Here is a 10,409-nt window from a genome sequence, read left to right on the forward strand (position 1 = left end):
TTTACCTTACAAACCCAGGCACTAAAATCACATTACACTAATGAAATTTCAAGTGACATTTGAGAAGCAACTGGATTTAAAAAAATTAGGTTGGATATTCTTCAAACGGATTCATGCACATTAACAAGCCGAATAATAATGAGAATAATAAACGTCGGCGTCGTTTATCGCAACAAATTTTATCGGATTAATCCAAAGAAGGACAAACGCGAAGAATAATGATGACTATATGTTAACAAGTAGCGGCAAAAGAACCATCATCGGGACGCATAGGTAAAAGAGAGAAAAAAAGAGCACGAAACGGGAGGCAAGTAAGAAGCAGCAGCACCGGAGATAGATTATATGGCGGCATTTAGCCGGCACCTTTTGACGTTTATCGGCGGCATCTCCTTCAAAATAAATAGGCGTAAATGTGTGACAAACAAGCTGCATGCTACCGGTTTTTCTTTCTTCGCTTTATTGCTCTATTGTAATCCATTTTTAAAGTTTGTTTGCGTTACGGTACGCGGGCGACACTATTATTAGTATTATCAACATCAAAGAAGCCTCCCTCCCCTACCCCGCCCCTTAGTCTATTTTGTTTCGTACGCATCTTTTTCTGAACGGAAGTTGACTTATATATAGACCTTTTGTTAACGTTGAATTTGGGCTTTTTTTTATAAATATAACTTTATGAATAAATGTTATTTCAGTAGGATTAAAAACGATATTTTTCACGTTTTTCCAGCTGAAAATTAATGAGGAAGTTTAATGAATTTTCATTGAATTTCTCATTTCTTAGTTGGTTCTTGGAAGTTTTTCCTGGTCTCATGGAGATTTCTGTTAAAATTTCCTATGATTTTAATTTCCGTTAAATATTTTTGATCAATTCATACTAAAAATTTATGGAAAATTTGTCGTGGAAGTTTTTGTTTTTAGAATTTTTCAGATTTTTCAGAATTCGTTGAAAACGTTTTGATATTCGGTTTAGAATACGTAATTCTCCAATTTTTAGGATTTTTTGCAAGTTTTTAATAAACTCAAAAAAAAAGCGAGTCCAGATAATAAAAATAATTAATTTTTATTCGAATGTAGCACTGACAATAACCAAAAACTATACAGTTCAAGTTCACGTGAACTCTAATCAACCCGTTAAATTTTATTAATTTTAAAGAGCCGTTGCGACCTATATAGAGTCCCGTGTCCAAAAATTAAACAAAAAATAATTTTTGACTTCTAAGGCGTCTTTTTCTTGAAAAAATATCAAATTAAAATTTGTAAATAATTAAATTTTAGCCCCATATTTCTAGATTATAAAAAGGTCAACATCGTTTCTCTATCTTAAATAGAACCAAAGTTATAAGCATTTTTGTCCGACTGATCCCGATTTTTAGTGAGAAATCCCAAAAGGGAGAGTGTTTTTATGAGGCTCTAATTCCAGCGAAGTTCACTGTTACTGTACAGGGTGTTCCAAATTCGAGGGTGACCATTAGAATCTCGAAAACCGTAAGAGTTACGGGGTCGATTAAATGGAGGAAAAGTTGCGCAATTTGGAGCTTAATAAAATGGCATTTAAAGAATTTTAAAATTCCGGATACATCCGGAGTTATCTGAAAAAAATCGAAAATTGTCAAAATCGTTTTTACCTTCTACCGACTTTATTAATGACTTTTTTTATTTAAAATAATTTTTAAATAGTCAGTTAAAGGCTTTTCTATTCATTTCTATGTTTTTCAGGCATGGATAATAATTTTTTCATTTTATTCTAGGCATTTGACTTGTTTTTTAAAAAGTTTTTTTTTTAAATTTAATTCGTGGAATTTTATATTATTTTTTTAGGATCAGACTTAATTTTTCACATTTTCCAGGCATTTGAAGTAATCTTTTGTATTTTCATAAAGTTGCTAGTCTTCCAGTTACTTCAAATAGTTTTTTGCTTTATTTCAATTGTAATTTTCTTCTTCCAGGCATTTTAGGAAATTTTAAGTATTTTCTCTAGAGTTTCTACTTTATATAAAAAAAAACATTTTTTTTATTGATTAAATTCAGGCTTATATACAATTTTGTTTGTTTTTCGAACATTGCATAAAATTTAACGTTTTTAATGTCATAACCTTAAAGCAATTTCCTATTAATTCCACACTTCAAGCAGGCCTCAAAATTTTCACAGAAAATGGATAAAAGTAAGTTAATAGTTCATGTTCTTAAGTTTGGCAACACTGAATCCTAACTGTCAGTGTCATTTGTCAATACCATAATTCCAAAACAATTTACCATAGCTTGTAGGAAGCATACTGAACTTTAGAGTTTCTTTTATCCAATGTTTTATTATATTTGACTTTACATTCATAAATCAAATATGAACAAATTTCTTTTTCTAAAGAATTTAATAGTCAATGTCTTAAGCTTGGCAACCTTGGACCATGTCTAAATAATTAAATCTGTCAACTGTATAAGCAAATGTCAATAACGACCATTTAATAAAAAAATACCGCATAACCTAAAAGCAATTTACCAATAAGTACAAGGCTTATAGACAGCTTACTGAACTGTAGTGTTGCTTTTATTTCTGCTCAATGTTTAATGTTTTTTGACATTGAGCAAATTTTTTTCCAAGGTTATTTAATTTCAACTATTGCAGTTTTTTTTAACTGCAGATTAAGTTGGCTTTATTATGCCTTATAGGCAGCATTTTGAACAGAAAGTTTTTTTTTTAAATTAATTATTATTATATATTTTTAATTTAATGTTTGATGACATTTGACTTAAAATTTTAAATAGAAATATCAAAAATCTTCAGTTTCTTTAGAATTTAATAATCTATAGTCTCAATGTCAAATAACAATACCCAACTTAAAAACCATTTACCAATAATTCCACAGCTTATAGGCAGCATACTGAACTGCCGAATGTTTGATAACTGACTTTGATGACATTGACATTAAAAGCTACTCTTATATCAAAGTTTTTATAGCAAATAAATCTAAATAACTTTATAGCTTAGTGTGTTACATTTGGCAACACTGGATCACTTCTGAATAATAGAATGCAACTGTCCATAGCTTGTAAACAGCATACTGAACACAGAGATGCTTTTGTCCGATTTTTGACTTTAATTTCTGCAAGTCAACGCCTAAAAGCCATTTTACTTGAATTACATGAAAGCTTATAGGGAGCACACTGAACAACGACATTGCTTCTAATCAAACTCCTCTACACCTTGCTTAACTTAAAAACATATCTAGGCAACATCGAAAAAATTTGTCGGTTCTATGTGCTGCCTACAAGCCAGGGAAAACTCGTTTTAGATTATGGTATTGACAGTTACATTCAAATATTCACACGTGATTCAATGTTGCCAAACTAAAGTGCTATGGATTAGTGTCTGCTGAGTGCTATGAGCATAAAGGGCATTAAAGGGTTCTTAGAAGAAACTAAGTGCTGACATTGACGACTGACTTCTAAAACTAAAGCTTCTTACTGGAAAATGTTGCATAACTTAAAATGTCTTAGTGGAAACCATTATTACCCTGAGCGAAGTTTCTTGGGGAATGTTTCCTCAATTTTCCATTGTTTGTTTTATTAATATATATTGAGTAGGTTTTGAGATATAGGATCTGATCTTTAAAGCAAAACTTTCCTACTTGATAAGATTCTGTGTATTCCATAACATGATATGTCTAAATGGAAATTATTTACACCTGAGACAAAGTTTCTTGAGGAACGTTTCCTCAATCTTCCACTGTTTGTTTCACTAAGGTACATTGAGTAGTTTTAGAGTTACCAGACGTTTTAGACCAGATCATTTAATATCTGGAAGTCATAAAAAAACGTACAATTTATAAGTTGGTGTTAGTTAACTCTTATAAAGATCTCATACGCTTTTACGAGACGTTAACGGCCGTTTAACGTTTTGTCAACATTCAAACGACAACGATAAGCCGCAATCAAAGTCGTACCTACGATCGAAAAAAGCCATTTGTGCCTATGGGCGTGTTTCCTAGTCATCCGCCCATGCTCACCGTACCATATGGGGGGAGACAATTAAAACCCACACCGGCACCATACGTGGGTACGACTCTTAATTGCCCTCGGGTGCACATTTTTATAACGGACAAATCGCCTCTATTGTTTCAATCAGTTTTGGACCTTTTTGGCCCTCTGGAACATTCTTGGAATGTTTCGTGCACTCTAAAGAACCATTATATTATATTATACCAAAATAATTTGGTTTGTTATACGTGCTTGGATATGCCGAGAATGTCCTGCTATTTATTAAGTACAACATGGTCCACCCTATTCTATGAAAATCCCATCTGAGTTAAAAGAGTCATTATAACCGAAAAGTGGTGTTTGAGATGCCTACACAGAGGCGTGGTGTGTTTGTCTTACTTAGATAGCATAACAAACATGTCAAAGGCCTTCGAGAGACCTGGGTAAACAACTTAAAATTTCGAAAGAATAAAAAAGGGAACGCGTGTCCGGCTCGAAGGACCAATAATAAATGTCCGTAACAAATCGCATGCATTGTCTACGCGGAGGCAATTATGACGTATCCGAAAATAAATCACTTCAAGGCTCTCGGGCGAGAGGTGGTTCCGACAAAAGCGAATGCAAACACCTCCTTGCCTCTGCACTACCGCGGCTGCTGCTACCGTGCTACGGTGCAAGTGAACACACACGTCACGTATTATGAAAGTTTTTACGTTATAGTCCGGGTGATTTGGAAGAAAATTGATGGTAGATCGTTCCTTCTTGTGGTCAAGGTCAAAGAATACTACCATGAGCAACATAAGCTGATTGCATCAGACCAAGACATCTGACTACCATTAAGAAACCTCATTTGGATCCATCATTTCTAACATCAATGTGACCTGTAAGGGGTTGTGTACGTTTGAAACTGTTTCCAAACCATTCTTGATGCGCATGCGTAAAATATGACCACTTCTGATCGATTTGAAACCGTATTTGCGAACATCAAACACGCGTTGAGTGGAGTGGAAGAAGAGAAGGAAAATTAACCTCACTTTTAGATCACAGTACAAAAAAATATAAACATACTGTCGAGGAATTATATTACCATAGGCTCCCGTCTGTTGTTTATAGTATTCACTAGCTTCAAATCGCTCAGAAACATTGTTTGCTACTTCAGGGCTCACTCTAATGGACAAGAAGTTCAATTTTATTAAATAGGGACACGGTTTCATTTAAATAGTTTTGATTTTTGGGCCTTAACCGTTCTTCACGTAAATCTTCTAAGCTTGTGTCGGAATCTGAGAACTCAGATTCTTTCGAGGCTTCAAGACAAGGCACTCATTTCCTTAATGTGTATTTTTAGACTATTCCAACATTTTCAAAATAAATATCTGGTATTATACAAAACGATAAAACATAAAACACATGAACGCAGCCACTAAATTTGTTCATGTTCGGAAGATCGACGCTGACTGGCTGCAACACGAATTCTGTGACACTTTATTTAAAATAAATCCGAAAACAAGTCTGACTATCAGATGATGATTAGAAAACTACGTAAGAACATCAAACTTTTGATAAGAAATTTCTATACGAACGTATTTTACTCTATTGCGCATGTCTATTCATCGAAAACTTAACGATAAACCGTAACGATATTTCGTATGTGTCACATTCACATTTTTAAGTTTGGTGACTATTGTTCTTCTGTCAATTGTCACTACTGTTCTATAAACTTTGATCGATATGTATCGATATTCGATGCCTTCTTACTCTTCTTATCGATGTCTGCACAACACGAATGCACTCGATAAAAGTTGATTTGCCAACGCGGAATTTCGGAAGGCGGCCATCTTGGGGTCACTTGACATTAGGGAAATTTGACAGTAGTGATGTTGTTAGTGACACTCTTGACAATAATGACATTGACAATTTTTTTTTATTCCAAAAATGTTTCCTTTTTATTTGTGATTTTGGTCTCATCTCCTGAGTCAAGAATTATTTTTTGAAATATAACTGGCTTTCTATTTACGGTAATTCCGAGTTTCAAGTTTTATTTCTTGTGAAATTAGGGCATAAAAGTTTGGTCCCTGCTGAATTTGACATGTGGGACCTTTACTTAAACATGTTGGAAAATGCAGTAGAACCACTGATCCTAGAGATTATTGAAGACAATCCTCATGAATTTGAGTTGGAAACAATTTTTCAACAAGATGGGAATTTAACAGAAATGTTATATACAGGGTGATTCATTAATATTGCACGAAAATGAAACGCCGGTTTTTTTGGGTTAAATTATGACGAAAAGTTCCTATAAACATATGTCCGAAAGTGCTTCGTTTCCGAGATACAGGGTGTTCAAATTTTCTTAAAAAATCGATTTTTTATTAATATCTAAGAAATGCCTTTGCTGTTTGCAATGTCATTCACACCATTTCTGGATATCTTAATGATGTATCTTTTTGACATATGACAGTTGATTTGTTATTCCAGGGACGTGCCCACGGGGTAAGCGGGTTAGGTTTTTTGTACAAAAAACCAGTAGCACCTAGTAGATTTTTTGAACCTCCTGTACATTTTTTGGATGACGCAACTAAAGATGGAATTGTTTCAACTCTTGGGTGTTTTTCGTATCTCCCTCCGTTTTCGATAAAAAAATTAAGAATTGCTTTTTTGCATCCCTCTGTAAAAATACAAGTAAATGCATTTAAATCACGCGAAAGCAAAGAAATAATTTTCTTCCTAAAATGTAATACTTACCTATTCATAGTGTCGAATATCAAGTATAGCATTAACAACTGCTGATCTAAAAAATACTGCGGAATGTTGAAATTGTAAATACGTATTAAACAAAATTTAGTAAATACTATTATCGTTTTAGTTTTTGTCGCATTCTTTTCGTTGCTTTGAAAATGCAATAAATAAAATACCAGTTCATTTAACATTACTAGGTGTGGCTCAGTGATAAGGTGTTGTTTTTTTCCTGTCAAGTAGACAATTTCCTCATTTTTGTCTAAAATGGAGTACACTTATAGTGAAATGTGCGATATGCACTTTGTGTATGGTCTTGCTAATGGTAATTCACAAGCAGCGAGGCGTATTTACGCGGACAAATACCCTAACCGAGTACTTCCTCATAGTCAAATGTTTACTCGCCTCCAGCAACGTCTCAGAGAAAGTGGAAGTTTTAAAAAACTTACAGTCGACAATGGACGACCCCGCACAGTTGCAACCGCAGAAGCTGAAGAAGCAGTGCTCCACGAAATCGAGGATAATCCTTCAACGAGTACAAGACAGATTGCTGCCACTTTAAACATTAGTCAGCCAACAGTGTTTAGAATACTGAAAAATCAGCTTTTGTACCCGTATCACATCCAGCGGGTACAAGCACTTTTGCCAGACGACTATCCTCATAGAGTGGCTTTCTGTCGATGGTTACAACAAAACATTGTAGAAAATCCTCCTTTTTTATCAAAAATACTTTTCACGGACGAAGCTAATTTCTCCAGGAATTCGATAATGAATTTCCATAATAATCACATTTGGGCAGATGAAAATCCACATGGAATAAGTGAAAGTCGCCATCGACACCAATTTTCACTGAATGTTTGGGTTGGAATCATTGAAGACCACTTAATTGGTCCTTTCTTTTTGCAACAAAGGTTAAGTGGAGAAGTGTATCGGCGTTTTCTTCAAGAGGAGTTGCCAACACTATTAGAAAACGTCCCGCTTGACTTAAGGTACCAAATGTTTTTCATGCATGATGGCGCTCCGGCGCATTTCAGCTTAATTGCTCGACAGTATTTAGATAGAGTATATCGCAATCATTGGAGAGGTCGTGGAGGTATACAACCCTGGCCTGCGCAATCTCCCGATCTAAATCCAATAGACTTTTTCCTCTGGGGCCACCTCAAGCAATTAGTTTATACCACCCCCATCGAAAATGTTGAAGAATTAAGAAATCGTATTATTGCAAATTGCGATATTATTCGAAACACGCCAGGGATCTTTGAACGTGTTCGCCAGTCAATGCGTCGCAGGACAGACGCATGCATTGCAGTTGGAGGAACTCATTTTGAACAACTCTTATAGCGTACGTTTCTTAGTCCATAGCTTTTCATTACCTTCATCAATTTACTAATGTTTACTCTAAGAATTTAATTAATGTACCTAAGTTTAATTAAAACTATTTTTCAACAGGTAGTACAGTTAATGTCATGTCAAAATTCCAAATTACCGTATTTACTATTCTTCACCCTGTAAATCGATAAGTAGGCATTTTATTATGTTTATTCAAGTTTTTTCAAACGTTTGCATTAAACTAATTTTTTTATCGAAAACGGAGGGAGATACGAAAAACACCCAAGAGTTGAAACAATTCCATCTTTAGTTGCGTCATCCAAAAAATGTACAGGAGGTTCAAAAAATCTACTAGGTGCTATTTTTTGTACAAAAAACCTAACCCGCTTACCCCGTGGGCACGTCCCTGGAATAACAAATCAACTGTCATATGTCAAAAAGATACATCATTAAGATATCCAGAAATGGTGTGAATGACATTGCAAACAGCAAAGGCATTTCTTAGATATTAATAAAAAATCGATTTTTTAAGAAAATTTGAACACCCTGTATCTCGGAAACGAAGCACTTTCGGACATATGTTTATAGAAACTTTTCGTCATAATTTAACCCAAAAAAAACCGGCATTTCATTTTCGTGCAATATTAATAAATCACCCTGTATAATATTTGACTAATACTTACCTTAGCCGGTGGATTGGTCGTGGAGGGCCTACCGAGTGGCCAGCCAGATCGCCCGATCTTACACCTCGGGATTTTTTTTATGAGACTACTTGAAACAAAAAATCTACGTCACCCAGGCAGAATATCTCTTCGATCTACGTCAAAGTATAATTGATGCATGTCGCAATATATTGATGTTGCCACTTTCCACAATGTTCGTGAAGAGTTCTCCAATAGATTATTTTACTGTCTTGAAGTTAATGGTGCACATTTTCAACATCTTCTGTAGTAAAACAGTTACATTTTTGCCCCCTCAATTCTTAAATGAAGTTCATGACATTACAAGACGTACTTAAGGCACTTTTTTCCAATTAACCATCTCCAAGAAGTTAATTCTGGACGAATCAAACCAATTTTGAAACTCCTTAGATTAAATCTACGAGTGAACTAAATTGTTGTTGTACTTTGATGTTTCTGGACTTTTTTTATGAAAATCCAGTCAAAGAATTTCAAGGATTAAAGACTCAAGTTCTCTGGGAGAAAACTTTAATCAAGTGAATCAGGCTCTTGAATGCATGATTCGAGGTCTTAAAAAAAAACATATAAAATTTCAGTGTCCTATTTTTTGTTTATACTACATACAGTTAAGAAAGAGGTTTAAAAAACTTAATAATTAACTGACTTGCAGTCAATTGGGATAGGGCAGTACTATTGAGAAAAGTGACAACAAGTCAACTCTATATAACTTTTTTGTTAATAGGCAATCTATAACTACTCTACATATCTACACTACATATCCCTATGTATAGTGTCTTTTACTGTTCCATCTTTTATTACTTCATCCAGCTTTTACATCTTCAATTTTCTGACCCGATCCAATGCAGACTATACCAGCAACTTATTAATAAGTCATGTCCTCTATAAGATTTTCACATTAATTATGGTTGATTTTTATAATCTACATAACTATTTAGATTCTAAAAATCAACAATTCACAAAACTGTCACTTTTTTTATGTTTAATTCAAGAAATAAAACTTAACATGATACTATTATTTATTCATTGCAGTCTTTGAGATGCAAACAGAACATGTCCAAGACTATTTATTAATATAATTGTACAATAAATTAAATGTTGTATTAGAATACTTGAAATTTTGTAAATTTATTTTTAAGACGATGAAGTAGAGAGTGTAAAACTGTTTAATGGGGTACAAAGGTTTAAACAATTTAATTTTGGTTAATTTTTTTTAATTCTAAAAGTTAAATTCAATTTATAGGTAATTTTCTATACATATTTGCCCAATTTGGGAAACTACATCAAATTGCACAGTCAGTGCTTCTTAATAGATTTATATAAGGGAAAGTATGGATGACAATTTGTTTTAATAAGGTAAAAGACTCTACGGACATTTAGTAGTTTCAGGGCCGTCTCTAGCTCCCGGACAGCCGTCAGTTAAATGCTTTGGTCAAGTCACAAAACACTGCTGCAGCAATATCACCAAGGTTGTTCAAGCTCAAAAATAAGGACTCAAAGAATGAAAAGATTGCGTCTGATGTTCGCTTGGCACTTTGAAACCCAAATTGCTCCGATCTTATAATTTGCTTTGCAGCTAAATATGATACAAGTCGCTTTTTAACCAATTTCTCGATGATTTTTGAGAGGGTGGAAAGCAATGCTATTGGTCTGTAAGAAGAGGGTGATTCTGAAGTT

This window comes from Anthonomus grandis, chromosome 7 (assembly GCF_022605725.1).
Source record: "Anthonomus grandis grandis chromosome 7, icAntGran1.3, whole genome shotgun sequence".
NCBI classification, from domain to species: domain Eukaryota; kingdom Metazoa; phylum Arthropoda; class Insecta; order Coleoptera; family Curculionidae; genus Anthonomus; species Anthonomus grandis.